This window comes from Amphiura filiformis, chromosome 3 (genome assembly GCF_039555335.1).
Source record: "Amphiura filiformis chromosome 3, Afil_fr2py, whole genome shotgun sequence".
Taxonomy (NCBI): Eukaryota; Metazoa; Echinodermata; class Ophiuroidea; order Amphilepidida; family Amphiuridae; genus Amphiura; species Amphiura filiformis.
In genome coordinates, this window is record NC_092630.1 from 3,692,741 (window position 1) to 3,719,232 (window position 26,492).

The window sequence follows — 26,492 nt, forward strand, 5'->3', positions numbered from 1 at the left end:
TGAATTTAGAAGAGCAGCAACGGCATCACTTGCATTACATTCCAGATGTTAGATCTACATCATCTGCAAAATTTGAGGAAATTCGCAAGAGTCCGTTTTATTTTAGGGCCATTTGTCTATAAGTGGTCTTTACATGTAGCCCTATGGAGAGAGTGCCCGTTGAGGGCGCTATAACCCCCATTTTAGGAACAAAAATGTGATTTAAAAAAAACGGACTCGTCATGTAATTTTCTAAAATTTTCAGAGTATGTAGTATGAACATGTAGAAATATAATCAAGTAGTTGCCCTACCTGCTCTTCTCCGAAAAATAAAAAGTCCTATACCTCAATGATAATGAAACCTAGGTGTTTATTTCAAATTGGCCATTTCACATAGCAGCATATTTGTCAAAAGCTCTTCATCTACACATGTTTTTCATAGTGAAGTATCTTGGCCTTTCGTTAAAATGCCGTTTCACATGCGACGCATTTGCAGTCGTATTTGTATTTTTGTGTAAATATGAATGTTTTCGCCGTTGCACATAACGACATATTTTATCACATTGAAATACAACGACATGACTGCCACATCACAATTCAAACATAGGATCCACATTGATTTTAAATGTCATAAACAGTCATATAGCGATAAATTAACAGTCATTTCAAAAGGATCTAATATTGCATTAGGAACAAGCTAGTTAATTTCATTAACCATCAAAACTGATTGGGTACCAATCATTTTGATACATCTTATATACTAAATGTCCCATTATAGGTTGAAATTTGCACAATTTCTATTTTTGTAAAAATTTTCTTAGTTATTACTACAGTCTTCATTTGTATGGTTTCAATGACGCTATTACTAGAGAGCAAGGTACATTGTAATGAGATAGAATGTCAGTTTTGTGTGTATGAATGATATATCATGAGCAGCCAGTGTAATTGTTGTACAATATGTACAACCTGTTTTAGACAAAAATAGAAGGTTATCATCCTTAAAACCATTAACAAAGATGTATCATTCGATCAACTGAAGAGAAGTACTTTCCTCCCGCAACTTTATTATGTCATATTTTGTCGTTAGTAACATGTTTTGTCGTTAGTAACAGACATACTGTGGCTTAAATGTCACTACGTGGAAAGCTTAAAGAGAATGCAAAATTAAAGTCATGATTTGCTCCATTTAAGCCACACTAAAAGAATGTATTGCACAAAGAAGATGGAACATTTTACATCCAATTGGCCCGAAGAAGCAAACGCTGAAGCAATCTATGATTTGTATCACGCACCATGTAATGTCAATGACCACAAATGCTTACATGTACCAGATTGCCAATATTTCAATTTTGATTTGCAAGTAGTTGTCATGGAGCTCTACTAGATCTTCTGGTGTCGGATTATAAAGGCAAACAAGGGAATGGCACATCAGCGTGATTTAGTATTCGGTGGTATTTGTTGGTTTCTTTGAAGCATGCAACATTAAAGAGACATGCAAAGATTTGTTGGCAATGGACCCACACTTTTCCTGGGACTTTTCCATTCATTTTTCACTTTATTGCTGGTAATAGTGTAGCCAGGCTTGTAGCCAGGGGGTTGCGGAGAGTGGACAATGGGCATACCCTAAGTTAAAGCCGTATTATAACATTTCTGTAAAAATAGATTAGTATTTATTTTCCATAAAATGTTAGCTTTTACTGACAGATATGTCCATAATTTTGAGCCGAACAAGTGAGGTAAAGCATAGCAAAATTACTACTAGCGCCCATGCATGTTACCCCCGCGGTTGTAATCTCGGATTTTGACAAAACTACAGCACCTAAAGTCTTGATTTTTGCAGAGTATCTTTATTGACTAAAGTACATTACAATCGTGTAAAAACCAGAATTTAAAATTTTTTTGAGGGTGTTCTCCTCAGCAAATGTTATAATATGGCTTTAAAATATACCACAAAATATCAAAGGGGCTACGATTTAGAGGGTTTTTACATGCACAGGTGCATTTGGATCTGTGCATGGAAAATTGTGCCTGTGCATGGACAATTTTGTGATATTCAGCCCATATTCAAGGAAAAACTGCAGTGGTACATGCTACTTTTAGTTTATAAATCGACCCCTGATATCAAATATTTAGGGTACGCTTTTTGAGTGAAAAGGTTCCAAACAATTCAAGACCCAAAATTACACAATTGATAATTCTGAAAAGAGCTACTTTGTGGAAAAAACAATATGTATGATGTTTTTTGCTGGTGAAAACAAATCCAATCAGGTAGCCCAATTAGGAAACCATATAAAGTTTGATACATACTGATTACTGTACGGTATAAAACATACACATGTACAATGGTGGAAAAAACTTATGAACAGCAAGCACCTTTCTTAGAAATGCTAAAAAATAGAAGAAATTATATTTAAAAAAATAGAGCGACACTTTAAAATCATATATGTTGTTTGTCATTTGATAATTAATCGCTTTGGGAATAATGGCTCTAGATGAACATTCGGTAGCATCATAGATTTTATTTCATAATGTGTTCACACGATTAGTATTTTATGTCCAATCAATTATTGCACTGGACAGTTAGTGAGATTGAATATCTTGTGTGTCGTGTTCTGTTCATACAAAGGAAGGATTTTGTTCACACGCAAGGTAAAATAATTGGATCAACGTAAACATAGGCCTATGACGTAAAGCAGTATAATTGTACAGGTAGATGTTGTGATGAGCTATTTTGTAAATTGTGATCCAGGTCACAGGTCAAAGGTCATTAAAAAGAGTTCATTTTCCAAAATTGTTCAAAATGCTCCTTTGTCCACAATTTGATGGATTTTGATGCAACTTCAGTGGAGTGATCCTTGGCTGACGGTTCCCCACCAGATATAAATGATGCAAGTTAATTTGAAAATCTTCTGGACAAAGAACTTGCTGCTAGTCCCGTTGCAACTTGTACAAAGGGTGTGCTCTTCTAATCTTTGCTGCAAGTTCTTGAGTTGGTTCATAGAATGTTGGTCACTGACACTTAACCCCCATGTAAAAACCCAAAATTGAGAAAAAATTCACTTTTTGCTGCAATTTTGCACAAAATTTGTTGATTTTCCCCCCTGAAATTCACTTTGCCCCCCAATGCCCCCCAAAAAATGCCTGGCGCCACTACTGCTTATCACATCCACACTCACCTAAACAACCTTGCACATGCACATTCTCTCCCTATTCCAGCCACACCCACCCCGACACGCCTACAAGGCACCCACACACGGACGCACTCACAAACACACACTCCCCATGCTCAAATCAAAGTTCATATATTTAGTAATGCTAGGGGGGACTTCAGCTCCTCATCAGCAATTCACAAGGAGCAATATACACAAGCCATTTGCCTGTAGTAAAGTGTGATTCAAATGTCAGACAGACAACGCTTGAGCTATTCATGACATAAAGCTAGTGATAACAAAATGAGCAAACTCAAAAATGCTGCAAAGACTTACTCTGTGCAATCTGATTCTATATGGGTGACACAAGAATACCAATAAAAGACATAGCTTGCTTTTTTCCTCCTCAATTTTGAACTCCTGGGCTATTCAGTTGAAACCCATACACCCCCTGTATGGAAGACTGCCTTAATCTTCCACTTAGGGAGTGTGAGTTTGAAATGGTTTCAAATCAGTGAGTTACCTGAATGGGTGACTCTATTTGAAATCCACACTCCCTGTGTAGGAGATTAAGGACATGTATTCCATAGGGGTGTATGGATTTTAACTGGAATAGCCCAAAACCAATAAAAGACATAGCTTGCTTTTTTCCTCCTCAATTTTGAACTCCTGGGCTATTCCAGTTGAAATCCATACACCCCCTATGGAAGACATAACCTTAATCTTCCACTTTAGGGAGTGTGAGTTTCAAATGGGGTAACCTGAATGGGTGACTCTATTTGAAATCTACACTCCCTGTGTAGGAGATTAAGGACATGTATTCCATAGGGGGTGTATGGATTTTAACTAGAATAGCCCAATTTTTTTTCTGTTTTGATAGCAGGCTTGGCGCTATCCAGTATGTAAACACTGCACGTTCAAGCCTTTTAAAACATGCTTCGGTTTGTGGCCTAAATTTCTCACATTATTTCTGTTGATTGAATTACTGAATGGTTTGCATCAAAAGCTTGTGATTTTACCAAGATGGGATTGTGTGAACTTTAGACTTCTTTGAAAATATAGCTCCTCTACCAATTTTATTTCATTGAAATCATCTTCAATAGCACAGTTTTTGCTGTTGTCAACCTGTTTTTTGATATGTCTACATATTTATTGATATGTCTACATATTTATTATCTTTTCCTCAAGTTTTTGTGCAGACTATTTTTTGTTTGATATGAAATCAGATTATTATAGTCTAACCAATTTCATTTTTAAATCAACAAAAGCATTACTGATGTCAAACACCTCTGATGAAGCCCTGGGGAAGAAAGTCTTGTTGTAGGTGACTTGAAGCCAACAGGCAGAGGACACTAACTTACTTTATATTGAATTATTGATCATATTTTCTTTTAAAAGAAACAAAATCAAGAAGTAATTTTTCCTCATCAGTGTGAAATAAGTAATACATAAACTCAGTAAGGAGCGGGCCAAAGATTTGCAATGGCTTTTTTTACCGTATTGAGTTCTTTACTCTTGAGCGTAATTGAAGCTGGGACATGCAATTTCGCTGATGAAGTCAATATAATGTATCATCTTCCTCCAACCGACGACAGGTAAGTATCTCCCAAGGCTACGCCAAAAGACATCGGCCGGAAACATACAACCTTTTCTTTTTTCCAATCTATGATACTTCCCAAACCTGGAGAAATATAGCCAGGCTGGGTGGTTCTGGGTGGTTCCCAGTGTGGAGTGGTTTCCTTCTTTTGTGATTGGGAGAGTGCATGTGGGAGTCAAGGTAAAGATATAGAGGTGGAAAACTGTGAAGTGCAGTTCACCATGTTCACATTCTAGTGTAGTGGATAGATATTTCAAGGGATTCATCTTCTCCTGATGATTGAATATTTGATTGATTGGTTGATTGATTGATATGTTGATTGATTGATTTTAGTTCTTTTTGCATACAAATAATTTATAAAATAACAAAACAAATAAAAGAGCAGATGAGAAACTCGGACAGCGATATAGAATTGCAGATTCATACATAGTGGTAATAAAATGAGAATAAGTTAAGACTTCAGATACTGAGCTCAGAGATCCCCAAACAAAATTACAATAAAAAACCTCAAATTTACAAACCTAAAATTAGGGCTGCTAAGAATACATGATTTTGGAGGCCAAAAAAAGCACCCCGATTTTCCAAAATCCTGCGATTTCCCACCAAAAACGCAAAATTTGTTGAAGATCTAAAAATGTATTGGTTTTGTACACAAGTTTGTATCTAAAGACAGATTTTGAAGTGATTACAAGTTACAAATCTGCCCCATTTGGATACAAACTTGTAATTTTTGTCCAAATTTTTGTAATCAACCACAAATGATTGCAGTACTTCGCTCTAGGCCAAGGGACTCTCCAAATCCCGTGATTTTTTTTTTTTTTAAATACAAAAAAAACCCAGAAAAATGTTTAAAATCTTGTAAAAAGATTTTTCCAAAATGTCAAAAACGCATATGCAAATCACAACACAAATAAATGCAATTGCAATATTTGCAGCCATACCTAAAATGCATTACATTAATATCTTGAAGCAACAATGTACCAGGAAATACAATTATAAATAAATATAATAGAACAAAATCATTGTTATTGATCATCAATATTTTGATTACATTTCAATGCAATTAGTGTGACCTTGATGTTGATGTACTATCGTTCGGTGTCATGGAGGATGAATATGTGTGAAATAAGGGATTCAATCATGTTTCAACCATTGTTCATCACCATTTAAGGTAATACACTATTTTAAAGTGTTGCGATTTGGTAGTTCACAACATCTTGCGAATGGTAATGAGCTTTGGCAAAAATTGCATTGCTCATTTCCTTGTGAGCGTGTAGAAGGATTAAAATATCACAGAAATAATTTTGTAGGTCCTGTGGTTCTTGAGTTATGTTGTAAAGAGGGCTGAAACAACAACACTTTTGTAAAATGTACATAACTCATTAACAACAATAAATTAAGCAAGTTTTCAAATTATATAATTTGTAGAATGAACTTTTGCAAAACATCAAGTTGTTATATGTCAATAATTTATTGATCTAGGGAATGAAAATCGATTTTTTTTTGGTTGCTTCGACCAACAACACCTCGTCTACCCTTAATGTCGTCTGCATGGTTTTTAAGTAAGCCCTGGATGCGAGTTATTTTAACGACGGCGAAACATGATTGAAAACTTTTCAACAATGAAAAAGGCTACAGATTGTTTAATTCACATGATCATTTTTACTAAGAATGTCCAGTAGTCATTGCTACTCAACATTACAAGACGATTGATGATTCCTCTGCTGATATCAGCAATAAAACTAAAAAATTAAATGACAATATTTCTCTAAAATAATTAATTCAACATGTAAGCGTGTATATGCTACATTGCTACAGTTCCAGGCATGACAAATGTGCTAACGTGTAACATGTATCCGCTCTTCCGTTATACGCTACTGTAAAAGTGTGGATTCATCACCGATTAACAACCATTGGCTTCTATAGGTATAGGAAGAGTTGTTGAACTTGAAACTTATGATTTACAAACCTGTAATTGGAATTTGTTTAAAAAAGTTAAAATTAAACTTGAAATGAATTGTTAAAAAAGTTAAAAATAAACTTGAAATAAATTAACTTGAAATAAATTGTTTTAAAAAGTTAAAATTAAACTTGAAATGAAATTTGTTAGGAGTTGAAAACGGTTATATATGCACTTGCCAGGTTAATGTAATTTATTGAAGCATACGATGACCAGATTTGCATTTTTTCTTCCAATTATGGACGTAAAAGCGCTAAGTGAGTGTGAGGCTAATTTGAATTAGTATCTCACTAAACACACAGGCATGGCAACATTTACATGCTCTGTGAATACAAAGTGCATAAGCAGTGTAAACCAAATTGCATTTGACATCGAAAACTTTCATTAATACAAAGTTACACAACCTCAATTCAGTGTTTGAAAAGGGTTTGTTTTTACCGAAAGAGAGTAGCTGTTAAATTTAATGTATTTGAAAGGTTTCTGTTTTTACTGACAGAAAGAAGTATTTGTTCTTGTATTTCTAAGAGGAAAAGTAGGTCATTTGGGTGCAGATTTATAGGAAGATTGTAAGAAAATCAATTTATCGGATTGTTACATGATTATTTGTATCCATTTGTAGCAGATATTCTTCCAACCGGAAAGGCTGTCAGTTTGAGTCAGAAAAGAAGTCGGTTACAGGTCCATTCGTGAATTTTTTGCATTTGGTACCAAAGAGATTAGACACAGTGAGTAACAATTCAATAAAGCCCTTTGTGTAATGCTATGCTTAATTCATATTCTATTACCCCACGACCCATTATTCAAAATCGCGCACTGTGATTTGTTGAAACGCGCCACGTGAAAGACCATTAATTAGCAATAAAGTTAACGAACTTTATGTTCTTCTCGCATCACAGCGCACAGCAAAGCGCGATGCAGTATATTAGCGTCGTTACGCATTCTACGCAAAGCATTACACTTGATTACGCGTTCTGCAATACTCACTGTCACTTACGCTTTGGCTACGCGTAGTCTCTCCACCTTGAGGTAAACAACATGAAATATTTAGGCAAAAAATGTGATATTTTCTCTTTAAATCGCATTGTTTTGTGGTAATAGAATAGAAATAAAGGGTGCAGCATTATCCTTTACGCAAATAATGTGTCCTCGGCAGTAAAACGTTTAAATAATGGGTTCGGCTGCGCCGCCCATTATTTACGCTTTTACTGCCTCGACACATTATTTATGTAAAGGATAATGCATTACCCTTTATTTCTTAAATATTGGTTTGCTGCGCAGATAAGGCAAGTAGTGTACGTCCAGCATCTTATCGGCAAGAGCTGGAAATCGAATGATAATTTCCATTCTTTAAGCTTGATCATTGCCAAATACAAAGATGCTCTTTGAATTGAAGTTTGTTTGGCATATAGTGAAATTTTGTGAGTCTATGGATCCAAAGACTGTTTAGCAACCTCTAAATAGTTATTTTGTGCGCCAAAAGCTAAAAGAATGCACCTATGACCCCATGGCGCAAGTTAGCGCTACCCATGCGTGAGTGACAAACAAACATTGCGGAGTCGGTTCTCTTTGGGCCTACCTCATTGATTTGTGCAGAGAGTCCTGCAACTTTTCCAGAAATAGGGCAATAAATTTCAAAATGGACAAAGAAATGTTTATTTATTTGTTTTATGTTTGATGATGAAATTTGAAACAGAGAAAGCTACATGCATATCAGCATTTCAAAAGATCTGTTGAATTTTGAGGAAACAGATATGTTGCCAGATAGTACATCTCTGTTCGTAGCTGGAAAGTATTGTCATCCCCTCCAATGATGGTTTCTTTACACCCCCCTCCCCCAGTAGAACCTCTGCCCCTCAAATGAAAGACATTGTACCTTTTTACTGAAATTGTCAAAATGGTCATGAGTTGAAGGATTTATTGCCCCTTCGAAAAATACCTTGCTACCCCTAGAAAAGAGATGGGTGTATAGAATGGGTGTATAGAAGTGTGCTAGTATGGAAATGGGGTCTTGATTGAATTAGATCATGAACTATTGGCATCTCATCTCATTGACTGAACAAACAAACTCATATTAGATGGCCAGGTTCTCTTGATTATGTATGAGATATCATGTGCAAGCACTGTGCTAAGAAGTGCTAAAGGATTCTGGTATCGTGGAACTCCAAATATTTAAAACCTTTTAAGGTTTTAAATAATATTGTCTTAAATCATATAATCGGGCATATAATGCTAGCACGGATTCGAATGTGTGCCTAATGTATCCCTACACCTTTTTAGAGCTTAATATAGAAACAATGTTGAAAGCATCTGTGCCAAAAAATTGCTTGTTCCCCCTTTCGACCTGTCGAAAATTGCTTCCCCCTCCCTTTTTGACCTGCCAAAATATGTTTGCCCTCTCTTTTTGGACTACGAAACAATCTTCGCCCCCTATAATTCACCACCACATTCTTTGTTCATCTTCTCTCCTTTTTTGTTTCTTCTTTAACTTCAGAATTTCAGATAGCCAAAAGCAGCGTTTGGTGTTTGGGTTAATGCACATATGTTATGTCCAATCACATCAGTGTGGCTTTAAATGCACACTATGTCAAACACAATAATTGTAACTAGGACACTACTAGGCTAAATCTATTGACATATATACAGGAACAGTGGTCAGATGCTGTGGACGACAAAAGCGACAAAAGCGCTCACAATTTGTGTGAAATAGATATTTTTAGACCAGACTCTGTGGATGTAAAGATTTTCAGTTAGTCAAGGATATTCGCTGCATCGATTTCTGGCGAGTCTAGTAATCAGTTTGAGGAATCTTGTGATTCAGATGAGGTTTGTTCATATGGACAGAATATCTTAAGATTTCACCAACTTGTTGTTAGCGGTGATGGTATATGGGTTGATGGTATATGGGTCTTTCAGGTTTGAATTTTCCACTCAAGCTAAAAGATGTTTTCTTGGTGATCATAGGATAGCTGTAAAGAAAATATCACAAGCATGTGTGTTGGCCTGTTTTTAAGAATATACCCCAGTCCAGTGAATTTTCAAACACTATTAAGATGGTTACCAATTTTTAAAACCGATGAGGTAGAACCAAAGAGTACCGACTCAGACATATGTCGCTCATGGAGGGCAAATAGTGTAACTCTGGATTATTTCGCTATGCGCCCAGCAAACTTGTTGTACTGCATTCTGTGATGTAATGCATTGTGCCAAAAATGCATGCTATTAAGCACTGAGCATACAAGCCGTTTGTAATTCTCAAGCTTAGCAAGCAAATTATCGTTCAACTTCGAGCTATGCCCAAAATGCGCTGGACGAGGTACACTATTTGCCCTCTCTGAATCAGCGACAACCCAAAATGGTAGAGTTACCATAGCATTACACACAGGCAATTTTGAGTTGGTACTCTTTTGGGTATTATCTCTATGGTGGGTTTGCCATAGCATTACACACAGGGCAATTTTGAGTTGGTACTCTTTGGGTATAATCTTTATGTGGCATTACCATAGCATTACACACAGCCAATTTTGAGTTGGTACTCTTTGGGTATAATCTTTATGTGGCATTACCATAGCATTACACACAGCCAATTTTGAGTTGGTATTCTTCGGGTATAATCTCTTTAGGGCATAGCTATAGAATACCCATCTCACCTTCCAACACCGTACTTTAGAGTTAGGGTTAGGGTTATGGTTAGGGTTAGGGTTAGGCATCCTGAGCAGGGTATTCTATAGTTATTCCCTCTTTAGTATGAACACATCTATGGTCATAGCAAATGTACAGATCTATACATACAATGAATGGATGTGAATATGTTTGTCAGTATATGAAGCATAGAAAAACTGATCGCTTATCAGGCGAGGATAATTTGCTCGCTGACTGACTGGCTGATGGTGATATAGCTACAGGTTTGAGCCAAAATAAGGGTGGCTTGGTATAGTTGGCTTGCTGATTTGAAATTCAAATTTGCATGGTTCTGATCATGAATGAATGGATGCAATGAAAGTATCCCCCAAGGGAATTCTTGTTTTTTTTCGTCTGCCAGTGGTGTTGCAATTTTACAAATATTGTGAATATATATACCATTGAGTTTTTGGTGTGGCCTGAGCTTTCAATTTTACTACATGTATACAGTACAGTATGTAAAATATCTGTTACTGACTGAATGCCCAATGGGATTGAATTGGCAGAGGGGTGCTCCTGGATCTTAGATCTTAGATCAGTTCTTATGCTCCTACAAAGAGTCCCGAAAAGCTTGAAAGTGCTCCCCAACAGTGCTCCTCCAATAGTGAATTGACCTCTATGTGGGACTTGAAGGTGACAAAAAGAACTACTTACCCATTTTTTTTCCAAAATATGTGTTTAAACTTTGCAGGAAGAAGTCAAGTGGATAGGACTTTCACTGGCATTGTGATCTTAAATATGGATTTCCTTAAAATTTACAAACATAAGACGGTTTATGAAAATTGTCAAATTTTTATATCCAAAATTAAAAAAAAGGGAATATATATGACCTTGAAATTTTGCAAGATTGCCAAAAGGGTTAGAATTAAAACATCAAAGACCGAAATCAGCTGTCTCATTAAATCATTATTTGGTCAAATAATGCAATAGAAAAAGTACATACTCAAATACAATGGAAAAAGTGCAAATTACTCTTAACTATCCCACATGTGAAAAGACCTCATCATGAAAGCAAAATGAGTCAGAAATTAGATTGTGAGATATATTATGACCAAAAGAAGCAATTTGCAGCTTCTCCTGTTTTCTATTTAAGGGCTATAATCCTCAGTAGTCCTTCTGTACTTTGCAGAGACAATGTACGTGCGCACTGATTATTATCATGTGAAAAGAACAAGGTCATACCAAGGTTATATAATATTGCTTGGTCGGTGAATGAGATGCTGATATTTCACAAGGTGATTACATTTCCAAATCCGGATCCCCACTTCCGGTGTTTGTGCAGTACGTGCGTTGCATCGACAAGAAAGTGCGAAGAAATCTGGTAAATGATTATATCTCTCAGAAACTATCGCTTTTTGTGGCATTTTTTTTCATCAAAAGTAGTGTTTGCAACGTATATATAAAATGATTACTTTGAAATGTTGAAATTGAATACGCGTAACATCCCACTCATATTGCTCAATGGTATTACATGTGTTATCAGAGAGAACAAGTCTAGATGTTGAATTGCCATAATCCACTAGTAACTACATGTAACAGGTCTCCGAAGCAAGAAGGTAAATAGTAAAGTACACTGTCTCCGTTGCCTAACTAGGTTACTTAATTGCATTTACAACTTATCAGGAAACGAATTGAACAATGCTCTGGAGATTGCTTCAAGAAGCGTCTTTGATTTTAAATATTGGAGATGTTTAATTAAATTAAAGATGGGTGCTATTGAAACAGTTGTGAAGCTTAAATAAATGATGGTGTAGTAACTGTAGTTAGATCTGCAAGAAGTAATGCAGTGAAATATATATGTTATTGTGCTTGGTTTCTATGGAGATGGGTTTCTATGGAGGAGATTGGAGATGAGAAGAAAGATGAGGAGCATGGGGATGAGATTATTGTCATTTTTTGGAGTTGTAGACATCTTACTATCAGAGAAGCTATCCTTCCCAAAATCCTTTGCAACATGATACATTACCTCATTTCATCAAATGATACTCCCATTACATTTGTACCGGTTCCATATGTAAAGGTTCCATTTGTTTTCATTTTGAGAATAGACTGGCTAAACATGGGTCAATAGTTAAGAAAAAAACACATTTTGCAAAATCTGGATGTGCTCTGTTCATTAAGGTTCATTTCGTTACTATCGACCCATGTTGAATGGAAGAAATGCATTGTGGGAAGCATAAGATATCTTCTCTGTCTCAGTCTTGTTATCTGTGGGTAGGAAAGTAATCTCATTACCAGCGGCATTGTTCAGTAGTCTCTATACAAAAATGATAGCTCAATAGTTGAACCCGCGTTGTGGGGAATGAGGTTTTATACCCAATATATTCAAAGGTCATTTGTACAGTATATAGGAAGGTATTGGGTAAAAGACTGTGCTTCCATATCCTGTGTGGTGTGAGATCATATCAAAACATTGGTGCACAGAAGAAAGAGAATCACACGTAAATGGGGTAAATTTCCTCTATGTATTTAGAGTGATTTGTAAAGAGCAGGGTATTATTGGTTTCCAAAATTTTCTAAGTATGCATCTTTATAGGTCTACAAACTGATCTGAAGCAAGCATCATTCATAGAAAGGAGATATGGTATTTAATCAAAAAGATGCCCAAAACGGCACTTTGTTCCTTGTGAACGTACTTTCTCGAATTTCTCAAAGGAAGTCAACAGTTTGGACATCTAAAATTAACTTATCAGGCTTCTTTATTCAAATTGAGGAAGTATCAAGGAGGAAAAATGCAATGTCAGAGCAAAACTAAGTTTGGACATTTCTAAAGTACACTACCAGTTGAGTGGGCCCTTCTTAGGGGAACAGCCCATTAGTCTGAAGGGCCATTAGGCCAATAAAGGGTGAAAGTTGGAGTTTAGGGCATTTAAGGTTAGGATTAGGTTTAATGTTAGGGTTAGTGTTAGGCTTAAGTGTTAACAAACATAGAGCTTATCACAAAAGTTATACCACCGAGAAATGTAGCATAGTAACACAAAGCTATCGCTGATGCAGCTAATACCGAGTGAGGGGCAGTGTGAACAAGTATCAGTGTTATAAAATGATACCCCGCACTACCTCCATGTTATGCAAACACAGAGGTAAGCTCCAGTATGAACAAGCCTACAGGACTGTCAGGTTAGGGGTGGTGCAATAATTATGTGTACCCCCCGGGGGGTGAATTATCGGGGGGGGCAAAGATTTTTTGGCAGGTCAAAAGGGGGTCAAGCGATTTTTGGCAGGTCGAAAGGGGGGCAAGCAATTTTTGGCACAGATATTTTGGGTACTGTTTATATTACGCCCTAAAAGGCGTGAGGAAAGCGTTAGGAACACATTCAAATATGCAAAATTTCCTGCTCGCTGCGCTCGCATTATATGTTAAGACAATTTAAAGTTTTAAATTTGGGTTCCCCAAAATCTTGCATGTGTAAGGGGGGGGGCAAAGATTTTTTGGCACGTCAAAAGGGGGGCAAAGGTTTTTGGCACGTCGAAAGGAGGGCAAAGATTTTTGGCATGGCCAAAGGGGGGAGCAAGTGTTTTTGGCAGACCATTTTGAGAATTCACTCCCCCCCAGGGGTACACATAATTATTGCACCACCCCTTAGGTTGGGGTTATGGCCGTGATTGTGATTGTACAGATATTTAGAATATTCATGTGATGCAAAGGAAATTCATATGATGTAAAAATAAAAGGTTATTATCGGATGTTTTGAATAAATATGGTATAAGGTGAACATTTTCATAATCAGTGCATAGATATATAGTTCATTCATGTGATGTAAAATAAGGTTATTATCGGATGTTTTGAATAAATATTTTGACAGACACCAACATTTTCATAATCAATGCATACATATAGTTGATTGAGTACATGGAAGTAAGAAATTTCTTACTTCAATGGTGAGTGCAATGTGTCAAATCATGCGTCATTTTCAATAATTCACAATTGTCTGCCAATGTTGGAACCAACAAACATAGCACTTTACATTGAAAGGGTTTATGCACTTCAACTTAAAACTCAGACAGCAGGCAACTCCCATGAGAATAACTCGCTATTTTTCTCCCTCGGTGAGTGCAGTATGTGGTAGGTGACTGGAATGGTTAACCATGCTTTAAAATTATCCTTTTTTTCCTCACAAACTCAAAAGTTGTGAAATTCTTTTGTTTAGAAATTGACTGATTCAACCCACAGCATAGATTTTTTTTAAAGAACTTGTATTGTTTTGGATTTTGGCGATGTTATGATGTTATTCTTTTCATTTTATTTATCAGGTCATGAATTTGATGAACTTAAAGCTTTGCTCAACCAGCTGTGTGCTGTGGTAAAGAAAAACAAACTCGGATTGGCAGCTAGTTCCTTGCCATGGCTGTCTGTGGCTGGTGTAGCAAGACCTGAATAGAACTGATGGTGACGGACACAGAAACAGCGTGGAAATTGTTGCCGGTCAAGTGGTTTGGACACAAATCTCCCAGGACAATTTAAAATCCGTTGGGTGGACCATAAACATCTAGTATGTAGCCGTAGCAAGTGGACCCTGACATTTTGGCGATGAAGAAAAAGGAAAAAACGGTACGATATACTGAAATTTTTACAAGTTGTAAATTAAGTGTAGCTTGTCAAGTACATTTGATAGATTCCCTGTAGGGAGAGATGATGGATTTCTCGGAGCAGACAATATGTGTGCTACAATGACAACAGGTATGAATGTACATCAATCCTCCTTCTGAATGGCAGGCCGCAAGCCGCTGCTTGGAGGGACGATGCTGCTGCAGAGGTCATCAGGAAAAGTAAAAAATATGTATGTGACATGTTAAAGGTATACGCTATGTTGGCAATACCGTTTCTCGTAAGTAGTGATTGAAGATATCACACCGCCAAATGCTAGTCTCACAGAGATTTGTACTAAATGTACCTTAAGAAAACATCATTTTCTCTTCACAGGAGTGACTCGGTTCTTTAATACTAGTGACAAATCTGATGGTTGAAATCAACCATCCCTTGCCTGATCTCTCTGACTAGTAAAAACGATAGTTTGACCAATCATTATTTTTTTATGACTGGCACTCACAGTTCATGATGTCTGGGAATTATGGACCGTTCACAAACACTTGTAAGGGGGGCCTGATGCAAAAATATTTTATCGCGAAAACTTTTCGGGGCGCCCCTTTACCGACCTCAAAATTGTCAGGGCCCCCTTTTTGACATGAAAATTATGGGTCAACCCCATAGAAAAGCATATAAACTCGATATTTCCATGAAAATTTGTGGTCATTTTTTCAGGGCCCCTCCTTAGGAGGGTCAAAAATTTTCAGGGCCCCCCTTTTTTGCATCAGGCCCCCCTTACAAGTGTTTGTGAACGGTCCCTTACATACATGTAATCCCTAAAATCATGCCAGAGTTTCTAGATAGAAAACGGAAGGAAAAGGGTGTTTAAAATTATTTTAAGTTACTTGAGCTCTCCTATCTGTGGTACTTTTGCAGGATTTAACTAATCATGACCAATCTAAATTTAGCCAAAGTCATGAAAATTTTAATTTTTAAATTATTTGTATATTTTGTATAATATTTTATTCCGAGAATTGAAGCAGGAAGTTTTCCCTTTTTTGGTGGTGTGAAATTTGAAGTTCGCAATTGAGCAGAACTGATTTAATGAGAGTTGATGGAAGTAAAATTTAACAAAAATTGTCATTATCCAAAAACATTTCCCTTTCGTTGTAACACATCACATATATAATGCATGTGATCAGGAAAATAAAATTGCTGGATTTAGGTGAGATATTAATTTTGATAAATGTGTTATGTTTTCAACCATCCAAAGCAGTAAGTACTAAGGTGCAATGGTCAGGAACGTCATACCATCCCTGGTCATAATACTATATAATAGGAAATTTTTGCGGAGGTTTAATTTTTGTGCTTTTCGCAGTGAAACAAGTCACTGCAAATTTTAAACCCTGTGATGTTTTTAACTTAAATGCTTCATAATTGCGAATAAAAGTAACATCATCAGCAAACCTGTTCAGAACAGTTAAATTGTGAAAAATTCACTTGGGAAAATAACCTGTTGTACAGATTTTTACAGTAAAAAGATGATAAATCGGAATTTGAAAAATACTAATTGAAATTTTTAATATGTGCACATTATTCTCGGGTTAAAAATGTGGCAAAAAATTTGCAAAATTGTGTTAAATTTGGCCAAAAACTTTGACCTCAGGAACAAAATGGGAACAAGTTTCTTGAACAATTGTATAAATATGAGTTCACTTTCAGATTTTCTGAGGCAGATTCTTACCCAAACCCCCGGCCCAAACCAAGCTGAGTGCCTCCCCCGGGGTCAGTCTCCATTTTGCTTGATCAAGCCGATTGCGTAGCATAACAGCGACGCTTATAATCAAGTTGTTTATTGCTAAAATCAATTTTTGAAATACATTAATGTACAGCCCAAAGAGATCTGTTGCACTTTTGTATTTCATTGTGTGGAACATGAAAAATGTACGCTAGGAGCCACAAGTCCACAATTGATGTGATTTGCAGGATAGTGTAGCTTGTATAAATGGCCAAGACACTATGGACCACAATGGCATCATCTCAATGGCATAGTTCAATAACCTCTATTAAACAATCATAGTGTAAAATTTGACCTCAAGTTGCAGAGTATAAGTTTTTGTACCCAAATTTTCAGAGGTCATTCAGTGAATATACAAATGTATATGGGTTAAAGAACTGTGCCCTGACAGATGAGCATGTTTGTGGGTCCTAGTGAGAATATTAGATTTGAAAATGAAAATTGACTTTGCTTGACAAATGACTCTTTTGGTGCGATAGCGTCACAAGATGATGAATGAGAATATCCATGAGGGAGATGCTTCACTATCAGCCAAAATATTCTCATCTCTAGTGCCACTGTACATTGACCCTCAATCCACACTGATAGCTCAAAATGTGTCCACATATCAGGGAGGATGAGTTTTTGTACCCAGTACATCCAAAGGTCATTCTTTGGACATACAAGCATATTGAGGTCAAGGAACTGTGTATTGATCATGATGAATATCTTAATGGTTAGTGTGTTTACTGGAAACTCACTGTCAAAGTGATATTCGTTTTCATCCATTTATTTTGTATGTATGCTACAGCCAGTTCAAACAATTTCATGTTTTCTTTTGTTTTTCTCAATATTCTGTAGTTCACTACTTGATCAGTTTAGATAACTTTACTTCGCATGGTTTTTAATTTCACGCTACTTTCAAGTGTATGCCAGGCATGAAAATTAATGTAGGGAATTAAGGGATCTAAAATGAGCGTTTATTGCGTTTCGATAGTATTTTTTGTGGCACATGAGAGCACCTCAGACCTATCGAATTGTATTCTGAATTCGAAGCATGTCTTTCTGATATCAAATAATTTTTATGACAAATTTTATGACAAATTATAAAATGTGATATTTTTCAATTTTTGATATATAACAGTCCTCGAAGTAAATTATATAAATCTAATGATATATTCTTAAAGTGTATGTAGCAGGGAGGAAAAGCCGACGGTCAATTGAAAATTTTGACCTTTCATATTGAAGATATGGATTTTTTCCCCAAAAGACCTAATTTTTTTGGTGTTTTGGGAAAAAAATCCATATCTTCAATACTGAAAAGGTCAAAATTTTCAATTGATCGCCGCTTTCAACCCACCTACATACACTTTAAGTATAAATCATCAGATTTATAAAGTTTACTTCAAGTACTGTTAAATATCAAAAATATCAATTTTAATGATTTGCCATAAAATGTGTATTAAATTGCTAATTTTAAAAATTCAAAATTATTTGATATCAGAATGACATTCTTCGTATTCAGAATGCAATTCGATATGTCTGATGTGCTCTAATGTCCCAAAATAAATACTGTCCAAACGTTCATACCCCAGCCCTTAATGTTTATGGAGCGTAGTTTTTATGTTGACAATGTTGAGTGTGGTTTGATTCTCAAAGGGATAGATGTGATTGATGAAGGAAGTTTAACTATTCATGAAATACTGCAGAATGTACAAAAGGACAAAGTACAGGGACTGACCTGTGCTGATCAAGGAGAAAGGAAAAATGGGGAAAATACGACATACGCATAAATAATGGTCCTGCTGTCAGAATAAAATGTGTAGTGTATGTGTTTATCGGTTGTATAACATATTTTAGAAGTAATATTTTCCTTCCAGTAAAACTAAAAAGCTCAGTGCAGTTTTATTTTAGCTTTTACAATGTTGTAGCTAAATAGGCAAACAACACAACCAAGGAAAAAATTGAGAATATTTACAGTATCATCAGAAGCACACACCGACACAACATCCCTGGGATAACAGCATCATAGTCACACACCGCTACTTACAAGCGCTGTCAAACGAGGATACCAAATTTTTACCAGGGGTCGCATTCTTGTGCGTCTGCGCATCCTGGGACCTCTTGTTTTGGACGGTTTGGAACCATTAAATTACAAGTTGAAGTTGACCAATGGGTCCGATCAAAACTGCACAGACTAAATTTTAAGATGCACAGAAGCTTAAATTATGTAAATCCTTTGCCTAGTTACTCAATATAAAATTTTGTCATTGTCAATGTCAATGCAAAAAAGGAACCAGTTATGATGACACAGAAAAGCCAAGAAATATAACATCGATCTTGAAGTTCAAATTTGATTTTTGCAGGGCTTAAAGGGTCTGGAAAGAATCATTTGAACTCGTTAAATTTTTGAGCTTGAGCTATCCCTGATTTGTACTCGTAGTGTACTATTCAATCATGGACATGTGGGAAATGCACTTTACACACATGAAATCACACTATCTAATCAGGACATGTCCTATGCCCACTTTAAGAGGTCAGCTTTAAATCCGCTCTAAATAACATAATTTATGAACTGTTTGCAACCTGCTGCACATAGCATTGAACCAAGGACATCCTCAGAGTTGTAATTAAAATATCATACTTTGTCCTCGATTGAAGGTGCTTACAAAATGCACACAATCGCACTCCTGCTCTCTCACACACAGCAAGTATGGCATTCCTGCATGAAATAAACAGGTAGCACATAAAATATTGCAAACAACAAATAATATTGGAGCAAAGAATGCTAAAGGGAACACAGAAATGAAAAACATAAGACAAGGAGAGAGGAGAAGGGCAAAGTGTTTAAGAACTTTGTATAGAATGTGAAGTTATGCCCAGGTGTTTGGGCTGAGGAGGATGTGGTATGTACTGTTGCTGTAGGCTGCTAAAATATAGGCAAAACATTGGCATTGTCTGATTTGGTAATCTTTCAGCATCCACACTGCTGAAATATGATTGTAAACCACCTTTTTACAGGATGCCTTTAGCATAGGATGCAAGTAGGCAGAGGAAAGCAAGTGATAATGAAATATGATGGCGGTTACGATATTCATGTGTGCTGCGGATGAAGTAGAGTTTAATAAGCCGATCATGCCTGTTGTGCATCGCGATTCACTTTATTATGAACACTCAGAAATATTTTTGTGCTTAGATTTCAACTGCAGTTCTCCTCACTTGGCTCTTACTCAGCCATTCTCATTTTTAGGACATGGTTCATTAGCACAGATATGCTTTTACAGTCATTGCATGAACTTTTCCTGTATTGGGTACACAAACTCATAGTCTGCAACTTGAGGTCAATATTTGAGCTTGCATAGTTGATTGGATGTCAGTGAATTATGCCACTGTGTATGAGGATATTTTTGGCTCATAGTGTCTTGATGAGAAAGACTAGCATTTATTAATCAAAATGTTGTCTGGTCGCTTGCTAAACATGCTACAATAATCCACAAGTCTATATGTATGTAAACCAATAAAACTATGATCTCTAGCATACAAATCGATCAGGGCAGAATTTGTTAACCTCAATATCTGCGCATAGTCAAAGAATGACCTATACATCCATTTGGCAAAGAGCCTCATACCCCATAACAGAAGGTCAAAGCTTGTAGCTATTACCATTGAATGGATGCCATTGACCTATGTGATAGGTAATGAGAGTATTTGGCTCATAATCTTTCAATCGTGATTTGGACTTTACTTTGAAAATTACATTTAAGCTTGAGTTGTCCCAATCCACCGTTGTATGTGTGTGTGATGTCAAATTCAGTTAATCTGATGGCATATTGTTTTTTTGACTTGATTGCAGATCATTGCAGGGTTATTGGCTGTAGAGAGATGGAGCTTATTATGACCAGGTATTCAACTTTCTATAGCTGTCCAGTCAAGCAACTAACTTGTGGCTTAGCCTAAATATTCCCTTCAAGGTAAGATTTGTTTGTTTCTATACTATTACGTTATAAATCATCGTTGCGCAGGAAAAAACCTCCAATGTGTTTGTGGCCCCTGAACATGTTTAAAACAAAACTGCTAATCGGTTACATAGCAGGTTTTGCTTTAAACATGTTCAGGGGCCAATGACACATAGGAGGTTTTTCCTGCACAACGACAAAATGTTATGTAATGTCAACTTCAATTAACTCGATTTCGTTTCGGATACTTTGGTGACTATTTAAGGTGAGACTGGCCGGAGAGACTTTGTTTCACCTGCAGTTTGATATAGTGACGTAGGTGAGCATTTCGCTGGTTCGCAGTATTGAATTGTGTGTGATAACTAAATCCAGCAGAACATATACACATGCGTATGAGGGTGGCTTTTCAGCACACTTGAAACGCAAAATAAATTGCGGGAAAAGGTGTAAAAATGTTTGAATTTTGGTATATCAATGGGTTCAAATTTCTTGAAAAATTGGTATATTGATGGGTCCACTTTCAAATTCTTAGTGGCACCCCCCCACCCAGTCCCCAACACAAACAAAACTTGAGTATCCCCCGGTATCACTACCAAACTTGAGGTGTAAAAAAAATGTATTGATGTGCTACTGTAAAAGTGGTCATTTTTGTTTAAAATTGTTCATGTTTTTCCGAATTTGAACTACTTCGCCTTTTCTTGAATTTGCGATTTTGTCTTTTTCACGCGTAGACCTGTGCATTAAAGGAGATATTTGCTTATTTTCATATTCACTGTAGCTGTGTGGAGCGTGGAAAGGGTGAAAATTAACAATCCGCAAAAATTTCTGCTTTTTACAGTACATGTATGAAGATGTAATCATTGCATGATGAAAGTTTCTAATACATTACTCACATCAGTTGATGAATGTGAATCAACAAGGTATATCTTTCAGCTTTAAAAAGAGCTTTTGGGCTTGGCATACTAGATCTACCTGTAATTTTCTTGCAATTAAGCCATTATAAGAAAAACTTTAAATTTAATGTAAAAATTGTGCTTTGAGTGTCAGAATTGATGAAGAAGGTTTGGCTTATTGATACGAACCCTGGGAGTTGATAGAATCCTGCTTGAGCCACTCGGACATGAGTGTTGAGCAACACTTGTCACTATTGATATGTCAAATTATCTGCAAGTAAGCTTACTAGCTAGATGACTGGGCTGTACTGTTAAAGGCAAACATGCACTGAAATTTTCTGTACAAATTATTTTAACCAACTGCACCTTAGAACAGATTGGTCAGTTAGCATACAACCGTTAGTGAATTTGATCATAAAAATGGCATTTTCCACATAAAAAAGCAAATAATGTGTATACGTTGAGGACGTTGATCTCCATTTCTGGCTGCTTATATATGTGCAAATTAAGAATGCACAAATTTGAATTTGACCACCTCATTCATGCAAGAAAGGTATGTAAATACTTTATTTGTAATCAAAATTTGTGTTAAAAATTGTAGAATTTCTTCCTGTTTTTGCAAAAATGTCTAAATTTGAATTATGACCAATTTTGGGATGTTCTAGCAAATCACTGCCGGTATCTTTAGGTATCTCTGATAAATAATACAGGCTTCAACAAATATGTTATTGCCAATGAATTAAATTGAAAACAGGCAGCCTCTGCCAAATGATGTTCGTGTAGACTGCTCATGGGGGTGAAAATGGTATGTCTCTGAATCAGTTGGCAAATTCTTTTCTACATTTAATGTGATTATGTTTTGCCACAACTGATATAAGTTGGTAACATTACCTGCGCAACAACACTCACAAACAAAACAATCTACCATATATACATGTATTTTGTTATTAAATTTGTTCTGAATAAAGTCCTAAGAGTAAGATAATTTTATAGTAGGTGGTGTTTTACACTCGGCTGGATTCTAGATTTGTATTCAGGCAAGTTGATAGCAACCATCTGCATGGTTGGATCATTTGTTATAGATGATTTAACATCAATTTGATGACTTGTTCGTTCACATTGCGAAAAGTCACAATTCAATGATCGTCCTATGACGACTCACTTCACAAGCTATAACTATAGCAAATATGAAATTGATTGCACTCTAAATTAGTCAACTTTCTAGTGTTCATTTTTGGGACACCCTGTAATGAACAGTGTAAACTAAGACAGCAAGCATGTATGTAATGCAAGAAAAGTGGCATTATCTGTAATCTGCATATAACACAGATATGGCCGGCCATAAGAGTAGCTGGGTCACTCGTCATAACTGAGATGCTACAATTATTTCAGAATATTTGAACTACGGAATGTAAATGATGAGATGAGGAGCTTATGGATGAAATGCGAAGGGAAGAGTGATACAAATAATTCCTGATATATTCATGCGGGTGTCGACTGCAGACGACAAGTTTCAAAAAAAATTTCAAATTTCAAAAATTTCAGAAATGTAAATTTTCATGACCATATATGGAATCAGCATGAAAAATGCATTAAAATGAGTACAAACAAGGCTAGTATTGGTTCAGTAATCCTCAAAATAGTTCTTGATATTTTGAGAAAATATCTTAAAACTTGGACTTTTTATGATATGGCTAGCATGAAGAGCATTAAGATATGTTATGCCAAATTTTGGAATAGGAATGATGGTCCCTCGGATAGGTTTTCCAAATCCCAGGGAATTTGAGAAGATTCATCAAAAAAATGTAGTGGTTCAAGATGGGTATTTTCCCACAGTAGTTTATTGTTGGTCAAATTGGTTGATGTTGTTTATGCTGTTTTCCTTTGAAATTGTTAAATGTGCTGCGGAGTGTGGTCTAGACAAAATGGCGCTTTATAAAAGCCCAGTATTTGGTATGTGTGTATGTTGGTATTAATTGGAGCAAATGGGAATATTTTGAGGTGAAAATTAATTAAACCAGATGGTACCCGGATTTGAAAAAAAAAGAGGATACAAAAATCAATTGTAACTTTGACCAGTGCCGCCAGATCTGTTAATGGATCTAAGCCATTGAGCTATTCCATTTAAAATCCACACTACCCCTGTGGAAAATTTTGAAAACATCTTCCACAAGGGGAGTATGAATTTCAAATGGAATGAGCACATTGGCAGTTCCAATTTGAAATGCACCCTCCCTCAGTAGAAGAATCAGGTTGAATCCTTTCTCAGAGGGTGTATGAAATTCAAATGGAGCTGCTTAATGTGTTCATTCCATTTGAAATTCATACTCCCCCTGTGGAAGATATTACCAAAATCTTCTACAGGGGGGCGTGTAGATTTTAAATGGAATAGCCCATTATTTGTAAGTAGAGCAGGCCAAAAACCTTGTGATGCATTGTGGTTGGTTATGCTGGCGAAGTTGAAGAAGATCATTCAATCGCCAAGTTGATTGTATCAAGTGAAGAAATGTCAAAAATAAAATCATAGGGCCTACCATGTATACATCTCAATGCATTCATGTTAAAATCAAATTGTCCCTGTTGACTACAAACTTGCAATGCAGGAACAACAACAACCAAATAGATTCTTGGCAATGAATACATGTCATACAACTTGGTGGTATAGACATTCAATAACCTTCAAAACAAGTCTTCGAACACTCGCAGTCTTGTTTGGTATAATTCAATAGATTGTCAGTCATCGGTGATGCCAAAATATCGCCAGAAGACTCGCTCCTCCTGTCACCCTGTCACGTATGGGTTAAACTTCACAGTACCCCTCATGAGTGTGCCTCTCTAACAAAATCATACACAGAGTTTTACAATCAGTTAACCCAGGCAATATTGACAGAGCATTCATTGCTGTAGCAAACTCGGCAGATCAAATTGATTCTTTTCTGGCTATTTGCTAGGTCTGCTACGTCCGTCAGGCTCTTGCCGATAGTATGTGGGTAAGGTGATACAATGTCCTATACACTAGGCCAAACATTGCAATGTAACTGCGCAATATTAAGACGTTGCAGAGCAAGCTGGGACGTCTTAAGTGCTCCGATAGATTCTATTTATTTAAAATTTAATATTTTTGTTTACTGGTTTGACAACGTAATTTGCAACAGGTGTTTTGGCATGGAGTGGAAAACATTTTATTAAAGTCATTTTCTCTTGCTGATAGAAAATATATGAAATTGAAAAATAAACTATAAATAAAATCACAAGATAATTTGTAACTTGAAGCAATATTTGCATTAAAGACATAGAGCAGCTTAATATTGTGCCCAAAACCTTTCAAAAATCATACAAAATTTAATTATTTCAAGTTGTTTAACACATTTCTGATGTATCATCCTGACAGCTTAAATCTTTAGTGACATCAAGTACAAAAATATCCTGCAGTCAGTGCCATGATTCACTTATAATTAAAACAATTGTCAATTTCTTGACAGACACGAGCATATTTTTGTTTTTAAAAAACAATTTTGCGGCGGAATTCAATTGAACCATAGGGTCGGATTCAATCTTTAACCTGTGTACACGTTATATGAACTGGTATCGTTTTTTGAATCGCTATCATTATACGGGCAAATGGGTTGAGTTAATAAGCAGACAATGAGTTGCACAAATATTTGATGTGTAAGTGATCATCGGTGCTGTCAGGCTACAATTATGGAAGTAATGATGTAGGTAAGCACGGTAATTACATTCGCAGAACACTCCGAGCCGTAGCTATATTAACACTTGATGAGAGCTAATGGATTAACTGTACGACTTTAATGTGACGCAACGATGCAAAAGGAATCGTTTGTCGCTAAAATTGGTTCTGAGGTAAAGTTCAAAGAAGTGCAGGGATTCTTTTGGTGCGTATTGTTTTACGATACGGAAAATTAATCATATCGTAGTAACCACAAGTCAAGTCTTTACAGAGGTTTCAGCATATTGTATCATTTTAAATCAGTAAGAATTTGGAATGAAAAAATGAGAATTGATTTTGGATGACAAACGTCTGATTTTGTGCGATCTTGTCACATTTGTGATATTGGTTTTACTAATTGGTTGCGGCAATGATGGCTGTCAGTTTGGGCCTCAATATCATGAATGTGTCCAATTTCTCTCATGATGTGAGTGAGTGTATGCAGCAGAGATTCCACTCTTCAAGTTTTGATTGAATTCTGGTTTTTGTGAGTCTAAATTTGTATGTTTTTATTTATTTTCGGTTTGTTTGAGGGCTTCTTAGCCTGAAAGCACATGCGTTTTCATGTTTTTCCTCAACAGTTTCACAGGTTTTTAACCCTCCCCAGACTAGTGTCAACTGCAGACGACAAGTTCACATTTGCTTTAATTTCAGAAATGTACATTTTTATGACCATATTTGGAATCAGCATGAAAAATGCATTAAAATGAGTACAAACAAGCCCAAAATTGATTCAGTGATTTTTGAGATAGCTCCTGATATTTTTCAGAAAATATCTCAAAACTTTTTTTATGGTGAAGCCTTTGGCCAGCATGCACTTATAGTGGTGAGAGAAACTGAGTGGCATCTCTAATGCAGGACTGTAGTAGATGTGTGTTTGTCTGTTTTAGTGTGTACACAAATGTATTTAGGGGTTTTTGTTTGGGGAGGGGGGTGTAGGTAGGGCGATTGAGTGTGTGTGTGTGGTGTCTATTCGTGTTCATAGGGGTACATATCAGCATGTGTGCTTGTGTACCCATGTGTCACAAGCTTTCAGACCAAAATGCCATAGTAGAGAAAGTACAAATTTGACTAATTTGGTATGTTTATCAATGTATTCTTTATGAGCTCTTTTTGGTGGTGGTGGTGGTAGTGGGGAGGGAGGATTGATACCCAGAAATAAACCTCCAACCCCCTCAAATGAAGATCCAATCCTTAAATACAAGGAAATTTGCCTTTGTATTTCTCAGCACTCCCCAATTGACAATT

At 36.3% G+C, this 26,492-nt stretch overlaps 1 protein-coding gene across 1 annotated transcript in view; it reads left to right on the forward strand.

The window, feature by feature from the left end:
• LOC140147890 (plexin-A4-like) overlaps window positions 1–26,492 on the forward strand; it is a 165,071-nt gene that overhangs the window by 16,288 nt on the left and 122,291 nt on the right. The window contains exons 2-3 of the mRNA XM_072169669.1: window positions 14,618–14,915; window positions 20,522–20,639. The gene's annotated coding sequence lies outside the window, so the exon portion shown is untranslated. The remainder of the gene's footprint in view (window positions 1–14,617; window positions 14,916–20,521; window positions 20,640–26,492) is intronic.